General features: G+C 29.1%; 1 protein-coding gene across 2 annotated transcripts in view; it reads left to right on the forward strand.

Moving 5' to 3' along the window:
• Positions 1–4749: 4749 nt before the first annotated feature.
• LOC107455284 (uncharacterized) overlaps positions 4750–18333 on the forward strand; it is a 79318-nt gene continuing 65734 nt past the window's right edge. The window contains exon 1 of one of the 2 annotated variants that reach the window (XM_043046951.3): positions 4750–4908. The gene's annotated coding sequence lies outside the window, so the exon portion shown is untranslated. Of the gene's footprint in view, positions 4909–17645; positions 17775–18333 lie in introns of those variants that run through there. The other variant, XM_043046950.3, reaches the window with a different exon arrangement.

Raw genomic sequence — 18333 nt, forward strand, 5'->3', positions numbered from 1 at the left:
GAAAACCTAATGTCTTCGTTTCTGTGAAATTTAACAAACCAACGATGCGAAACAAATTTATCTCTCTGAGTTTGCACCCAAAAAAATATTTGTTCAAATACAAAAATAATCGTGTATGTTGTTCTTTTTTTATTTCGTTTTTTTTGTATTTTGTGAATATAATTCAGCATGTGTGTATCAGAAATTTTCTCGAAGAAATTCTCCCATTTAATTTTTTGAAACTTGGACGAAATTATAATATTTGTAAATTTTAAAACGCATAAAAGAGGGAAAGAATATCATGTTCTATTTAAATTTCTTGAATTGAATAACGCATGAGCAGAAAAAAAATTAATTTCAGATGCTCGAATTACGTTTTTTTTTTTTCTTTTTTGCTATAATTCTTAATAAGTAGAAAAAATTGTTAATTTATCACAGAATTAAATTTCAAAGGAAAAAAATGTATTGTCACTAAGTTTCTGATTACGAGAAGATTCAAAATGATACGTAACAAGCATTATTTGTAATGCTTGTTATTTTACTTTTGGATATTAAAAAAATACTTCGAGTTTCGGATATTAATAAAATCGAGTTAACATGTCTTACATACTAGTGAATTGGTATTATATTTTTGTAGTGGAAGATACTCTACAGCCATGGCCCCTGTCTAACCTTCTGAAGAAGGAGAAAACAAATATATACTAGTGCGAAAAAGTTTTAAAATGATAGCATAACTAAGCAAACTGTTTAACTTTAATTGTTATTGCACCAGCAGTATAAACATTGTTGGACTTCGGACACTGGACAACTTCTAACTCGGTAAATGTGTAAATATTGTACTAGGGTCTCGAGACAGTTCCTAGAAATTTTAAATAAATATTAACACAAATTTACTACCATTAAGAGATTCTGTTAATATATATTGACATCCCCACACTATATAAACCCTATACCTAAATGTCCAAATTAGCCCATGGAGTCATTAATTGGTTTAAGCTCTTTATTGGTCAATTAAAAGTAAGGTAAATCAAATATGATTGTTAAAATATGTAATAAGCATATTCAATCATAGCATAAATAACTCTTATTACACAAAACGATGCATAAAAATAGTCTAAAATATGCTAAAAAGGTACTGTTCCACCATAAAAGATTTTTAATTTGCTCATTAACAATCTGCTGCTTTTTTATGAAACTACGAATGAAAGTGTAACACAATTAATCTGCGAAAATTTACAGAGGAATCTCGAGTGATAAATAATACAAGTAACATTTGTTTATACTAGTCCTATGTTCACACCTTAGAAAAAATTATTGCTATAAGGTCCACACTTACCCTCGATTATCCTATTAAATTTAGAGAATACATACATAGAAGCGCTGTCTTTAGTGTTCTACTAAGGCACATCGCCCGAGAATACGACAAGTGTGTCTAACTTGCAATGTTTTGCTATGCGTAACTCCATGTTTTTTTTCCCTTAAATTTTATAGAAAATAATTTTTCAGTTTTAGCCAAAAATAAAAATAAATGCAAAAAAATGAAAATATTTTATTTATAGAATATTTTTTGCACTTTTTGATCCAAATTTACAAAATTAATTTATAAATTAAAAAAAAAAGACACAGTATCATATTTTGTTGTTGTTTCTAATGATACTTTGACGAATCAAACTCGCCAGCCTTTGACCTTCTGCGAATTAAGTCCTTTTGTTTGACAGGAATAACGCAAAGGTGAAAGTACATCTTAGCTCAGAACTCCACGAATAGATGAAATCACCATCCATTCCTGAGGCCACTTCCTTACTTTAGACTTAGATTTGAAGCGGAAGGAAATTTTTTCCAGATCCCTGTACCCATGGTGTTGCTCAGCGACCGACCACAGGACTTTCGTTCAACAGATTTTTACGAACACGTATCGTTTGTACTCTGTGGGTCTTAGCAGTGACCAGGATCGACTCCGGTTCCTTCAGATCGGAGTCTAATTTTCTTACCACTGCGCATCCACAGCCCTGTTTCATAATTTTAACCCATTAATATTAAATCTCAAAAACGGGTTTTATTCATGAAAAAGTAATTACGCGTTTAAATTTAGTGGATATTTCCTTCCATTAACTTCCCCGTTAGACTTTTAGATTTAAATATAAATTCATATGTTACTGATATATTAATTCTACAAAAATTTTTTGTTCTTCCATATAAATCCTAAAATGGAGCATTTAGGATACCACTTTCTTCTTTTTTGAAAAAGAAACCTTCACTTTGAAGAATTAAAAAATTTGAACTAAAACTTTAGTTAAAATGAACCCTAATAAATGCCGTTATTGTAAGCACGTTCTGCATGAAGCGATCTGCCTTATTGTTTATATTTTCCCAATTTTTAGTGGTTCATTATAAGCTACGTAGTTTAAGAGATAAAAATTAGTGCAATATTAGCGGTTATTATCAAGCATAAGTTGAACAGTTTTAATCCCCTAGTCCCTAAAAGAATTATAATGGTCGTTCATTTGATCAAATAGCCCCCAGAAGGTGTGTGATAATTATACTTGCCACCAAAGAAAACGGTTATAAAATTTAATTAAGTTTTATTTAACAGGCAAAATGAATTTTTCTAAAAAAATTAATCCTATTTTAAAAGACATTATAATTTACTTTAGTGGTTCTTGTCAAAATTGAGTTGGACAATTTTTATCCCCTTGTTTCTGAATGAATTGAAAATGACGTTTAAATGATTAACTAGTCCAATAGCTGTGTGATAAATATGTTTGCCACCGAAGAAAATAGTCATAAAATTTAATTAGCAGGTTAAATTAAATTTTTTAAAAATTAATCCGATTTTTAAAGATATTGTAATTTACTTTAGTGGCTATTGTCAAAATTAAGTTGGACAATTTTTATCCCCTGGTACCTGAAAGAATTGAAAATGACGCTCAAATGATTAACTAGTCCAATAGCTGTGTGATAAATATGTTTGCCACCGAAGAAAATGGTCATAAAATTTAATTAGCAGGTTAAATTAAATTTTTTAAAAATTAATCCTATTTTTAAAGATATTGTAATTTACCTTAGTGGTTATTGTCAAAATTAAGTTGGACGATTTTTATCCCCTGGTACCTGAAAGAATTGAAAATGACGCTCAAATGATTAACTAGTCCAATAGTTGTGTGATAAATATGTTTGCCACCGAAGAAAATGGTCATAAAATTTAATTAGCAGGTTAAATTAAATTTTTTAAAAATTAATCCGATTTTTAAAGATATTGTAATTTACTTTAGTGGCTATTGTCAAAATTAAGTTGGACAATTTTTATCCCCTGGTACCTGAAAGAATTGAAAATGACGCTCAAATGATTAACTAGTCCAATAGCTGTGTGATAAATATGTTTGCCACCGAAGAAAATGGTCATAAAATTTAATTAGCAGGTTAAATTAAATTTTTTAAAAATTAATCCTATTTTTAAAGATATTGTAATTTACCTTAGTGGTTATTGTCAAAATTAAGTTGGACGATTTTTATCCCCTGGTACCTGAAAGAATTGAAAATGACGCTCAAATGATTAACTAGTCCAATAGCTGTGTGATAAATATGTTTGCCACCGAAGAAAATGGTCATAAAATTTAATTAGCAGGTTAAATTAAATTTTTTAAAAATTAATCCTATTTTTAAAGATATTGTAATTTACCTTAGTGGTTATTGTCAAAATTAAGTTGGACAATTTTTATCCCCTGGTACCTGAAAGAATTGAAAATGACGCTCAAATGATTAACTAGTCCAATAGCTGTGTGATAAATATGTTTGCCACCGAAGAAAATGGTCATAAAATTTAATTAGCAGGTTAAATTAAATTTTTTAAAAATTAATCCGATTTTTAAAGATATTGTAATTTACTTTAGTGGCTATTGTCAAAATTAAGTTGGACAATTTTTATCCCCTGGTACCTGAAAGAATTGAAAATGACGCTCAAATGATTAACTAGTCCAATAGTTGTGTGATAAATATGTTTGCCACCGAAGAAAATGGTCATAAAATTTAATTAACAGGTTAAATTAAATTTTTTAAAAATTAATCCGATTTTTAAAGACATTATAATTTACTTTAGTGGTTCTTGTCAAAATTATATTGGGCAGTTTTTATCTCTTCGTTTCTGAAATAATCAAAAATGACGCTCAAATGATTAACTAGTTCAATAGTTGTGTGATAAATATGTTTGCCACCAAAGGAAATTGTCATAAAATTTTATTAATTTTAATTAACAGGCTACACTAAATTTTTTTAAATCAATTGTTTTTTTAAAATATATTATATTTCACTATTACTAGAAATAAATGGCCCGTAAAAGAGTTAACGAATACGTTGTTTACGATTAAAATATAGTCATATAAAATTTAGGAAAACTCTAATTCAATTCTAATTAACATGTAAAATTAATTTTTTAAAATCAATCTTGTTTCTAAAGATATTACAATTTACTATAACTGGAAATATTAAAAGCCCCGTAAAACAATTAACAAATAGAATTGCATTGTTTAGGATCAAAAGACAGAAATATAAAATTCCCGTCACAAACTGAAGTGAAATTAAAAATAACCGATGGTGTGGAATTCTAGTCTAGTTAAAGAAGTAGACATCCTTCCTGTTGATTATCTTAACAATGATCGACAATAGAAAATTTTGCGTAATTTCCCCTCATAAAAAAGAAAGCCATCTGCGCGAGTTGCAATCAAATTATTTGGCGATAAAAGTTATTATGGCGAGCAGTTACGGCGAAACTGTCATTCAATGAAAACCTTGTTCAAATGTTAACGGAAGCCGGCAAATAAGTTCTCAGTTTTCCTCATCTAGACAAGTGTTTCGGCGATAGCGGATTATTCTTCAAAACACTCCATTCTAAGACTTGGTTGCCTTATCATTTCATCTTTTTTTTTCTTTCTGGTATGTGTTTAGATTTCTTCTTTTCTTTTTAAATTCACTTTATGTGTCTGTTTCGCACGATATGGTGGTTTATATGGAATGATATAGATATTTTTCATGAGCTTTTTTTTCAAGAAAAAATATTTCATAAAATTTGCAATCATAATTTAAATTATAAAGTTTCATTAAAATATTGACTTTCAAGTTGAATTATTACCAATTGGGTCATGCATGACCTAAGAAGGGGGAGGTTTTTATAGGGGAGGGGAAAGTCACTATGGCTAATTCAGAAGGAGTGATAATTTTTTTAGTATTTTCAATACCCTTTTGAAGTTTTATAGTTGAAAAATAATTTTAGAAGATATTCTTTAATATTCAGAATCGATAATATTTTTAATATTTTAAATACCCTTTTAAAGTTTTATAGCTAAAAAATAATTTTAGAAGATATTCTTTAATATTTATGGTCGATAATTTTTTAAAACCCTTTTGAAGTTTTATAGTTGAAAAATAATTTTAGAAGATATTCTTTAATATTTAGAATCGATAATATTTTTAATATTTTAAATACACTTTTTAAGTTTTATAGCTGAAAAATAATTTTAGAAGATATTCTTTAATATTTATGGTCGATAATTTTTTTAAATATTTTAAATACCCTTGTGAAGTTTTATAGTTGAAAAATTGTTTTATGAGTTATTCTTTGATATTTAGAGTCGACAATTTTTTTAATATTTTAAATACCCTTTGAAGATTTAAAGCTGTAAAATATATTTAGAACATATTCTTTAATATGTAGAGTCGATAATTTTAAATACTTGTGGGGAATATTTTTAATTCTTTTTTATTTTTACTTATTTATATTATTTTTAGTGGTAGATAATATTTTTAGCAAAAATTATTATATCTTTAATTTACATCCTCACAACCACACAATCGTTATTAAGAGAAGAACATTTTTTCACCGGAGTAAATCATGGTTTACATTTGTGAAAAACCAATAATTTTCACCACATTTATTTTTTTTTATCTTCATTTTTTCTTTTACAGGATATTTTTTAATACCTCTTTTGATGGAAAATATTTCTCTAGTCATTGTAGTTAATTTTCGAAGCATACGACTTCATAATCTGAGGGGGGAGGAAGAAATTTAAAAAAAAATTTGACAATGAACACTCATATATAATTTATATTTAGTCGGATGAAAACGTACAATAACGTTGTGTATCTAAAAATATTTGCGTTGTTTTAAGAAGGTTGCTTAAAAAAAACTAATAAATAAACAATGTTTCTTTAAAGTTTGTAATAAAAATTAATTCATGATTCTAGTCCCCAAACTTCGAGAACAGAGTTAATTTCTTTTTAAAATAACGTTATAGCAAATATTACTAAGAAATAAATAGTTTGGTAGATTTTCATTGTGTTCATAAATAACAGAAAAATTGCAATTTAAATAGAAAAAAAATTATATTTCATGTGTATTTTTGTGGTTTTCTGAAATAGGGTTTTTTTATCTTAATTTTGGAGAGGATAGATACACCCATATGATGTCATTCTAATAAAATCATAATAACAATAAAGCTCCTGGATATAAATATTGAGTGTCCAAAAAGTATAGAAACAGTTAAATATCTCGAGAAATTCATTTCGGATCAAAAATATAAAAATACACATCGTAAAATTTTTTCAACAGATGCATTTAACGATATCAAACTTAACCTCCTCCCCCCCCAATCTCAACTTCCTAGGGTGGGGGGGGGGAAGGTAACTTTAAGATTCGAAATTGAAACCCCTATTTTTATTGTAGATTTGGATTTTCCAGAAAAAAGTACCCTGATTTGACATGCAGAATGTTGCAGTTTGGGTCATAAGTGGCACGGTAATTTCGAAATTAAAATTACGTAAAAAACTTTCAGATAAAAGATATTTCGAGAAACACAGGGAAGATTTTCGTATTGCTGCCTGCACCCAAAAGACGCCGCAAAAAAAAAAAGAAGAAATTTTTTTTTCTTTTTTTGAAACATGCAACGCCAATATCAAAAAAGTTGCGTATGATTTTTAATTTGTATATTAATTTATTTTTAAAACAGATTGAGACTGGCTTTTTTTTTCTTTGAAGAGGTTGTAAATTATTTTGTATGTTCCAAAAATACGGTTTAAGAAATGAATATGTTTTCTTAGTTGTCTTTTTTTTAGTTCCCAATGGCACTAAATCAAAATTTTATTTAAAGCATTAATGCTTCTATTAATTTATACCCAGACCGCTGACTGAGCTGATTTCCTGATAGTATTGTCTAATACTATATGTTTTTTAAAATGTATGGTAGCTGAGAGTCTTGTCTGAGAGTAGTTAAAACCACCGCAAAGGATTAAATAATAAATAAATTTAAAAATAAACGTCTTTTATCCTTTGCATTATCCACATTCCCCACATTTAAACCTTTGTACTAAGGTTTCCCTTCTAATGGATATTTAAAGTCTTCAGTCTGAAATTTAAAATTTTTTTAACTCAATATTTAGTAACTACAGTGCTTCATGTTTGTCAGTTATTATGTAAATTTTTTTTTTATTATGTACTGTAAAAGATTTAGTGCTCCCAATAGTTTAAATAGCATTTTAAAGTACTCGGTGTGCTAAGAGTGAAGACGAAATTATATCACCAAAGCAACAATCATCTCATTTTTTTTTATCAAAATTTTTAAAAAATGATAGTGAAATTAAGTTTAAAGGTAACAAAATATATAAGTTTTAGCTTTCACTCTATCTTTAAAAAAAAAAAAAAAAAAAAAAAAAAAAAAACCTACAGAATTGTTAGTTCTAGAAATACATAAGGCTGAGAGTATGACGGAAAAAGTGAAAAACACTGTTAGTATAGCCATTTATTTTCAGCTGTAAAGCTTCCACTATTCTTAAATCCCGATGTGAAATCCCGAAATGAATTTCCCGAGTGAATTTCTGTGAAATCCCGAAGTTCGGTAAATTCTATGTGTCGTGGTAATTCCTAGGTTTTTCTTGGTAAAAGGCCGAAATGGAATCATATTAATGACCAGCGTCTTCAGAAAAATAAATAGTATCAAATTTTCTAGAACATTCGAAAACTCACCTTTTTACTTTTCCAATAATTAAAAAAAAAAATTCTGTTAGAGAAGGGATTTCTGTTTTTAGAATATTAAATTGGAACGGGAAAGTAGTGATTTTTCAAATATCCGTATAAAAATTTAACTACCAGTTTCTTAGTCTTTTGTTGGCGTTGATCAGCTTGTAATAAAGTATATTTCGGAATTTTACCGAGCCACTTTGGTAAAAGCTGGTTTTACCGGTAATACCTAAGATATACTAGACTTCGGTTTTTTTTAACGTAACAAATTCTAAGTTTTAGCGGTAAAACCTAAGATTTACCAAAGTGGCTTTGTAACTCGTAAGTTTTCCGTATAGGATTAGTAAAAGGCCGAAATTGAATAATATTTAAATATATTTCGGACTTTTGCCAAGCGACTTTGGTAAAATGTAAGATTTACCAGAGTTCTAGTTTTTACTGTAGCATATGTTTACGTTATCATTGCAAACACAATTTTTAGTATTTTGGTAGTCATAGATTTTTTTTTATCTTCCCGAAAATAATCTTACGATGAAATGATTTTCTTTCACTTTTTCCGTCTTCATGCGTATAAACTTTCAGCCCATGAACTAATTAAATTATTAACATGTTTTGTATCGTGTTTCACCCAAAATTCGAAGAAAAATATAATTTTCATCCATCTTTTTATTTTAAATAAGTGCGGTCACTGCACTAGAGCCAATAGAACTGTTATTTTCTGTGAACCCCAATTACGTAAGCCAACATGCGCACAATATTATGTATTACGTCATAACATTTATTTCCGTCGCTGTTTTCTTACCCAGACTTTGATCCACAATATTTAATCATCACTACAGGGTATCACTACCGGGTTGCCACTGGCGACTAAAAATGCAAAAAGTGGTCATTAATAAATTACAAATTTTTATTAAAATAGATAAAAATTAGTAACTTATTATACCATGTTTTCTTTTAGTTTACTATCGAAAATGAGTTCAAAGAATGCTTTTGCTTCAAATATGAATGATTTGCTTTAAATATGAATCCCAGTGGTAGTTGCGATTGACAAATTAAAGATTCACCAATTGAGTTTCTACCACTTTTTACCCTTTTAATCGCCTGTGGCATCCCTGTCACTAAGATTTTTTTAAACGTTTTTAAGTTAATTATACAAAGTTAAATACAATTAACACAGTTATTAATACAATTAATACAGTTTAAGTTATAATACAATAAATTTAGGAAACATTTTTATTTATATAATTTACATACTTAATTTATTATTTAAAAAAAAACCCGAATAGATGAGACTACTAATAACAATTTTTAATTTAAATTGAATTAAATTATGAAAAAAAGTAAAGTAAGTGACAGAACAATATAGTCTCAATTGCTTTTTTTTATTATAAATTTTCTTAAACTGTAATATTTAGAGCTAGTTAGTATATGTTTAAGGAAAATAACAGGAGTTAAATTTAAAAAAAAAAAGGAAAATTGAACCTTTTTTACGGCTTAAATGAGAATTCTGTATACAAACTAACGCTTTCAAATGGCGATCAATGTTTATTTGCTCAAATGGTATCGTTATCCTTGATATCATGTAAGTAAATGTATCGTGATTCACGCTACAAATAAGCATAAGATAGCTTTTTTATTGATTCTTGAGTTGTAAAAGAAAGGAAAAAAAGGAAATGTATCTGAATATGAATTTTTTACTGGATGTTACTTCATTTGAGATGTAAGAAAAAGACAACAACTGACATATGACTTAAAAAACTGTTTGCCATTAGCCGATAAGTAAGAATTCATCAAAACAAAATTCAGTAATATTCATAACATAGACAGGGTGTGTAGCGTTTTTAAAAAATGCTTAAAGGTGTTTATTTTTAATATGCGTTTTTTAAAAGCCGTTAAAGGTGCCTTTTTTTATTCGGGGTTAGTTAAAAGTGCTTACTTTTCTATCTTTTAAAAAGAGATTTCTTCTTTGACGTGTCGATTGTCGTTCTAAATTACAAAAAAGCGCGATTTTCGCAATTTTCCCTGCAATATTTATCAGAAACTATTTATTTTATCATGATTATGTAAAGTTTTTTAAAATGTTTTTGAATTTTACTTATTTTATGTTTATAAATTAAGAACTTTAAACGATTAAAAAAATAATTTTTATTACTGCACAGATCTTACTTATGATCTTTTTTATTTTTTCGGAAAGTTATTAAAAACATTTTTTGAGTGCTTAAAAAAGTACTTAAAACGTGGTTATTTTTTGTAGAAAAATGTGGCTACGCACCTTGCATCAATACTATTTTCCAATAAATGAAAAGAAATGCAAAATTGATAGTTTCAGCACTAATGACCCGTACTAATATGAATTGCAAGAATAGTTCTAATGCATTTTAAGCAGAATTTTGTGTAAGGAAATATAATGGTCATAATGGAAATATAATCACTCATGTAATGAGCTTGACATTATTAACTTTATTAAACGACAACGAATAAAATGGGCAGGCCACATTATCAGAATGGACGTCCGTGCCACAAAAAGAGTTTTCAATGCCAGACCAGTTGGCACACGAAAAAGAGGCAAACCGAATTTGAGATGGATAGATGACTTTTTGGTCTTAAAAACTAAAAATTGGAGAACACTAGCAAAAAAAAAAAAATGGTTAGACTGGAAAAAACTTCTTGAGAAGGCCAAGGCCCACCCTTGGCTATCGAACCATTGATGATGATGATGAAATATAATAGTTTGGGATTGCTTTTAGAAATCGAAAAAATTTTTTAAACTCAAAAAGCATCATTTGAATAATTTTAAAAAATCCTATAAAGAATTATTAACTTTTTTAGAAGATTTTTGTTAGAAATATCCTTCACTCTATTTAAGTAATAACAATGCATCAAAACACAAAACTATCTGCCTCAAAAAATTGATCAAATGTCCATTAAACTATAAAGTTTGGTCAATCAAGCTCATAAAAGTATTGAGTTTTTCATTTTACTCAAATTTGCTTACCGGTCACTAGAAAGTACCATCTTAATGTCAAAACTTACAAGATTCATATGAAAAGGGCCAGTCACGCGACCAAATAAATGTTGTTGATGATAATATCTTAATCTATAAGCTAGATAGAAAATGTTTTGGGCACATATTATCACTATATAGAAAATTACACTTGTTAAGCTATACAGAAAATGTTTAGGACCCTGATATTATGTGGGGAAATGTTTTGTTCGTCGAATACTTTAGCAAAATTCTCATTTCAAATCTATTTAAAAAACTTGAGACTCCGTACAGGAAGAAAACAAAATTAATTTGGACAGTTGTATGTAAATATGCATTTAGTCAGAATTAGGGGAAAGTGATTTGAAAGTGATCTCTTAAAAAATTAAAATAAACAAAATTATTTATTGTGAGACCAGAATTTCTTGGCAGAAACTTTTTACATTTTATTTCTCTTTCTTTATTTTTGTCATAAATATTAGTAATAAAGAAACTAATAACGTTCTAGTGGATAACAGTATTTTTTTTATTACTTCTGTTAAATTGCAATGCGTTGTTTATTATTATACACTGATATTCATTATCGAAGAAGTCGATTTTTTTTCTAGAACTACTTGACAGATTTTAATCAATGAAATTTTGTATCAACAAAGGTTGATAATTAAAGATATACCAGCTTTGTAATGTGATTTCATATTGAAAATTAGAACGGTTTGAAGTTTCTGTGGCAATTTCTTTCACTTGCTCCAGACACTATTTCCTGGCTCTAGACGGTTTTCGACGATAGATTTTAAGTTCTAATTGCTCTCTTCAGACCTTCTCGGACATATTTTATAAGGGTGAGACCTTGCTATTCGATGAATAAATTCGGTGATACCAATTGCTCTCTCCAGACCTTCTCAGACACATTCTTTAAGGGTGAGACCTTGTTATTCGATGAATAAATTCGGTGACACCAATTGCTCTCTCCAGACCTTCTCGGACACGTTCTTTAAGGTTGAAACCTTGCTATTCGATGAATAAATTCGGTGACACCAATTGCTCTCTCCAGACCTTCTCGGACACATTCTTTAAGGTTGAAACCTTGCTATTCGATGAATAAATTCGGTGACACCAATTGCTCTCTCCAGACCTTCTCGGACACATGCTTTAAAGTTGAAACCTTGCTATTCGATGAATAAATTCGGTGACAATCTATTCGATGAATACTTTCACTTTCCATAAAGTTGTCGACCAATAAGCTTTATGTGGTCCGCGAGCGCGATGACATCCAATAAATAAAATCAGGATTAACTACTCCCTTCAGAAGAGAGTTTGGATTTTGGAGTACAATCTTCTCAAGACATGGACTCTCAAGGCAAACTTCTCAAGACTTGGAGAGGTGAGAAGCAAAAAAGCCATCGTAGATCATCAAACCTCTGCATTCAAAAAGGTCGCTTTCTCTAGTATTGGAGGTGAAAAGATCTGGTTCTTTGTTCTCAAGTAAACCCATTTACTTCCCTGGAATAGCAAAGAAATAGACCAATTATGACAGTGGAGGTTTGATGGTTTGGGCAGGTTTTTTCTTGTATGGCCCACATGCTCCTCCATGTCTTCGAGAGAGGCACTTTGACTATGATTAGTATGAGGTATAAAGTCTTTTGGAGCCCTGTGTTCGGTGCTCGGAAGTGCAGTTGACAGCAATTTCACTTTAATGAACGACAATAGGTGACCACAGAGAACTCAACGGATTGCCCATTTTCTGATAGATGAAATTGAGGGCTGGCTCTAAGGATTTCAAATTATTATCTCGTAAATTAGTCAAAGATTGAAAGCGTAAAAGTTTTAGCCAAATTTCAAAATTCTTTGCCGAAGAGAAAATCTTAACAACTTTTTATGATTGATTTTTTCCCACTGTAAACTTCAAATCAAAATAAAAATTTACCAAAAATTGAATTATTTTATAAAATGCAATTAAGAGTAATTTTGAAGCTGGGGAGAAGTAAGTGAGTAATGAATGGGAGAGAGGGTGGAAAATGTAGATTTTTATCGTCTTTGAGGAAAAGAAATAATAATAGGTTGGGGGTTAATTTTTGATAATTTCTTAAGACTAGAGCAGTAATATAAGGATAAACCAGAAGCCACATTATGTTCTCGTCACAATATTATATACGTTAATGTCACGGAAAGCATATTTTCTGCTAAAATAGTTGAATAATAATATGCATCTTGCTACCACTTAATCTATTTTATTGACGCAAACTTTTGCACGTGATATCGCGGGATTCCGCAACGAAGTTGGTAATTTGTATTTAACCATAGTTTCTCTTACGCTTACATAATCTTTCTTGTTGCTTACATTATATGGACTTAATTTAATTCTAATTGGTTATGGGATGTACCTAATGGAAACTACGGATATCGAATAAAAAATACATGATTTGTTTTGAAAAATTCCCTTTTTTTTTCAGATAGAGGGGGATATATATTTTTCTTTTCGGTAGAAAAAATCATTCACCAGTGGATGGTTGACTGAATGTAAACAATAACAAGATTCCTGAAACCGGAAGAAATTTAGAAAACTTCCATTGTATCCCTCATCTTATGTTATGCTTATGTGTGAACAAGGCTTAATATTCTAGAACGTTGTATTATCGTGATTCATGTCTAAATTTACCGTGCATAAGAGTTTTCTGTAATTTATAAATTCTGACTGGTTGTCAGCATAAAACAAACTTAAGAAAATTAAATATCACAACCTAAATAAAGTGTAAGGTTTGCAGTGTTTTGAGTGCTATCCCCCTTATTTTGCTATATTCGTGAAAAATATCACCGTTTGTTATTTTTTGGGGTAGCATCTTGAAGGACGTAGCATGCTTGCAACTTCTTCCGAATTCATTTGTTGTTTATTTCATTGAAATTTAATTTGAAGAAAAACGTGTTGTATTGTAAACACAAGTTTAATAATATTGGTTGGCTCGCTTTTTCAAGTGAAAATCAATCGAAAGTAGTAACCGGGAAGTCTTATGATGAATTTTAACCCCTAGCGCCCTCTGTGCATCTTAGCTTTACACGGTTAAGCATCCATACTTTCGTCAAAGCAAAAAAATATTTCCCGCCGTATTTAAGATTTTATCAATACCTCTGGGGGTACTGGATTGGAGATCGATCGTTCTCTGATTCAGGTCAAAATTACCATCTGTGGATGAATGAATGGGTGCCACGTATGGTGTGGCAGAAGTCGAATTCTTGGCCATACATGGCGCCACTGATAAACAAGAAATGCACACTCTGCCTTAAATTTGCTTGGTTTCACCAAGCAGGCTTGCCCGTGTGGCAAGTCGCATTCGAAACAACAAGATTTTATCACACTTAGCTCGGGCCCTATAGAGATTATTTATCGGATGGATTGGCCAGCCAGTTCTGCCGATGATTCAATTTTATGGAAAGTATTTAAGAAATTTTGGAGAGGCAAATGGAATTTGCAATCTCATTCTTATAACTTTCTAGGACCAGCAAACCACATCGCTGAACAAGTAGAAAAAATTGTCACAGAAACTTCTGCCTTATTTCTAGTATGAAATAAAGTTGTAAGATTTCTATGAGGGGGCCATATATCAGTTATTCATCCTTTTATTTTATTATTTACTTTGATTCTGTAATCATTGTTTCATACATACCTTCAACCAACTCAGAGGAAGGTTACGCAAAATCAAGCGAGTGTATTGAAACTGTTGAATGGTTATTTATGTTATATCATTCTATGTTCATATAAAATTACATTAAAATCTGCCCAATTAATTATGGAGATTGTCAACTAAACCTGAAATTTCCCTTAATTTTAAACCGCAATATATTAGGGGATCGGAAAGTAATGTCGTTTCGCTGCATTTGAAACTTGTTATCAATTTTTTAAAAGTTTTAATCAATAATGTATTCACCTTCTTTAGCATCAGCCTTTCAATGCCGGATCGTAAATGAATCGGAAAAAAATGAATTGGTTTTTAAGACTAACGGATATTTAATGCACCGAAACGACATTACTTTCCAGTCCCCCTAATATTTTGATTTTTTTAAAGTTTTATGGTGATATTTTTGTCACTGTAAGATATTTGTTGTGGCGTAAATCCGAATCAATTGTTGTTAACCGCAAATGATAAATAAAACTATTTACAACATGTATTCATATTAAATCGTTTATGATAATAATTTAGACAAATATTTAGTACGATTGTTTATGTGCTTACAATTCTAAATAAAACTTAATCTCTAATTTGTGTCAACGAGTAAAAATAATAAATTTTCTATTTCGAATCGATTTGGATTGCGATCTTCGATAAGAAAGGAATGTCATCCCTTATCTATTTTCAAAAATTGACATTTTAAGTTATATGTCTTGTTTTAAGAGTGAGCAAATTAAATAGCTTTTTTTTATCTGGGGTTATACTATATATGATTTACGCCTCTTTCACACTTAACAATTTGACATGTTATCAAAATGTTTAATTACATACCTGTAATATGCTTGCGTTTAAAACAGTTTTTTCGCTAAGTAATATTTCTAAATTTTTAGTTTTAAAATATTAAAATGAAATAATATTAAAAAAAAAACGTGAAAGTTTTTTTGCTAATGGTAAATTGAGGTAAATACTTTTTATGAGGCTGTAAAACCGAAAATATTTTCATTTCATTTTATTTAATCACCGTCTTTGAAATACCGGTTCATAGGCCGTTAACTTCCATAACCTTCTAGTTTTGTACTCGATTTAGAAGATAAAAATACTTCCAAATCAGGTATCATAACAAACTTGCCTTCCGAGAGTAACGGTTTCATATTAATAAGTCACGACAATTGAAACCTCCGGTGGTTAGCCGAACGGATCTTGGATTTTTGCCCATCTAGCTGCAGAATAATTTATTCTAATCAACTTGATTTTAAAATAAAATTTTACAATGTTTACATTTGAAAGTAGAATTACGGTCGTTAGAAACCAGAATGCCATTCTCTTTAAGATAAACCTGCAATATTTTAAGAAAAATAATTTATTTTTGTTAGGCCTAACAAAACAATATTCTGTATTTGTTGAGCAATGGACCATTTCATTTTTCCCAGGCATGTTGTCGAAAACATTTTTTGATTTTCTAAAGCTGTTGAGTAATTTATTACAATCAGCTTGTTTTGAAAATGAAACCCTATAATGCTTACATTTAAAAACAGAACTAAGTACCAAAATGTTATTCTCTTTAAGATAAAGTACCGATTGTTTAAGAAAATAATTCATTTTTGTTAGGCCTAACAAAATAAAAAAGTGTGTGCGTGTTGTACCTTAGACCTGGTCTTCTTATACCTTAGCAGGAACAAGGTATGTGATATAGGTCCTGTTAGCCGAAATATATTTCCCTGTAAACAATGCTACTCACAATATATATATATATATATATATATATATATATATATATATATATATATATATATATATATATATATATATATATATATATATATATATATATATATTTTAGTATAGTTATAAACTTTTGATGTATTCCACTAAAATATTCATTAATATTACGTTTGAAATTTTAGTTTTATTTTAGCTTATGCATAAGTTACATGAAAAATAACTTTTAATTGCACGGATATCCAAATTTAATCGTCTAACAAGTTTAAGAGAAAATAATTCAAAATAAGTGTCGTCCAAGTAGTAACATCCAATAGTCCAAGGGACAAAATGTGGTGATCCGAATCCCGTTCATTACATTTCGGTTACATTTCCTGAAATGTAAATTTCCGGAAATGTTCAATACGGTTCTATTTCCAGAAATGTAACCTTATTGAACAGGAAATAAATTTTCTATAATAGTTCAAAGTGTGTATACATTTCTTGTAACACCCTGTATATATTAGGGTAATGTAATAAAAAATATAAAATAATGTACACAAATACAAACATACGAATCGATTTGTGTCTGAAATCATATAAGTTTTAAAAACTGAAGTGATTTTTTACAAAATAAAATGTTTAGTTATCTTAATCGAAAATACTGTATAGTTTAATCGGAATTACTCTGCGTTCGGAATATTTAAAAAAATAATAATATTACTTTGTATGATTGTGCATAGTAAAATAATTTAATTCGAAAAAATAATTAAATGTTGAGATTCGTTCTTGTGATTTACCAGTTTAGTTTCATACAATTAAATTAACGTTAAATCTCTATTTTGCCGATAGCATGCATTCCTTTTATTAAATTTAAAAAAAAATATTTTATTAACATCAACTCATTTTGTTGAAATAGTTACAGTCGTTACTATTAAAAGGAATGTCAGTAGCTTTCCATGAAGCGAAGTAACGACTCGTGATACAAAATTAAATGCGAAATTTTGGTCTGATGCGGATTTGAAAAATATGTTCTCTTTGTTCGCGTTGATTTTCGGAATTTAAAATCGTCTGATTTCCATTGGAAGAATGAAAAAAGAGGATCTGATAAATATTTACGAGAACTAAATCCGATTAAATTATTCTTTTCTTGAATCTACTGATTTATTTATAAAGTGGGAATTTAAAACGATTTGTGAACTGAACACTGTTTCGTTTACAATACACCGGTATTTGAATGATGCACGATATGTCGTAACGTTATCATTTTTCGTGACTAGTGTAATCGTAATCGCAAACACCTGTTTCTAACCTTCGCCCGTGGAACTTTTTTTTCACATTAAAAATTCTCTTTTTCCTCTAAACTATCGTCTGAAAGAAATTGCGCTTCGACAAAAAATAACAACCAGCCATAAAATTCAAAAGAATTCAGCGTGAAAAAGCGAAGGTAAGCTGTTGACTTGTTTATTGTTTTCATTTCATAATTGTTTTTGTTGTTTTGCGTTATGTGAGGGGGAAAGAGTGTATGTTTGAAACTTCGTAAATCTTTATACTCGATTCCTTTAAATATTGTAACTTTTAAATACGGTAATGCAGACTGCTATTATAATGAATTATATTAAGAACAGTCCATTCTACAATATAATGCTAAATCTAACATATTGTACATTATTAGCCTAATATTTTTCTTTCTCTAAAATATTATGTGTTTTGTGAACAATATACAAACCTTCGTAATTTTTTAAAATTTTTATTAAAGATTTTTTAAAGTGTTGTGACTTTTATGAACAATATAAGGTAGTTAACTATTATTGCATAACGCTAGGAATAGTCTAATGTACTATCTCTAATGTAATTTAGTTAACTGTTATAAATTGACTATCGTACATTTTGACTACAGTTAATTTTACAATATAATGGTAAGTCTAATATATTGTACACTGTTAACATAATATTATTTTCTTTCTGAAAATACATAGTTTTATGTGTATAATATACAAATTTTC

The sequence above is a fragment of the Parasteatoda tepidariorum genome, chromosome 2 (assembly GCF_982258835.1).
Source record: "Parasteatoda tepidariorum strain Cologne lab strain chromosome 2, Ptep-v5.0, whole genome shotgun sequence".
Taxonomy (NCBI): domain Eukaryota; kingdom Metazoa; phylum Arthropoda; class Arachnida; order Araneae; family Theridiidae; genus Parasteatoda; species Parasteatoda tepidariorum.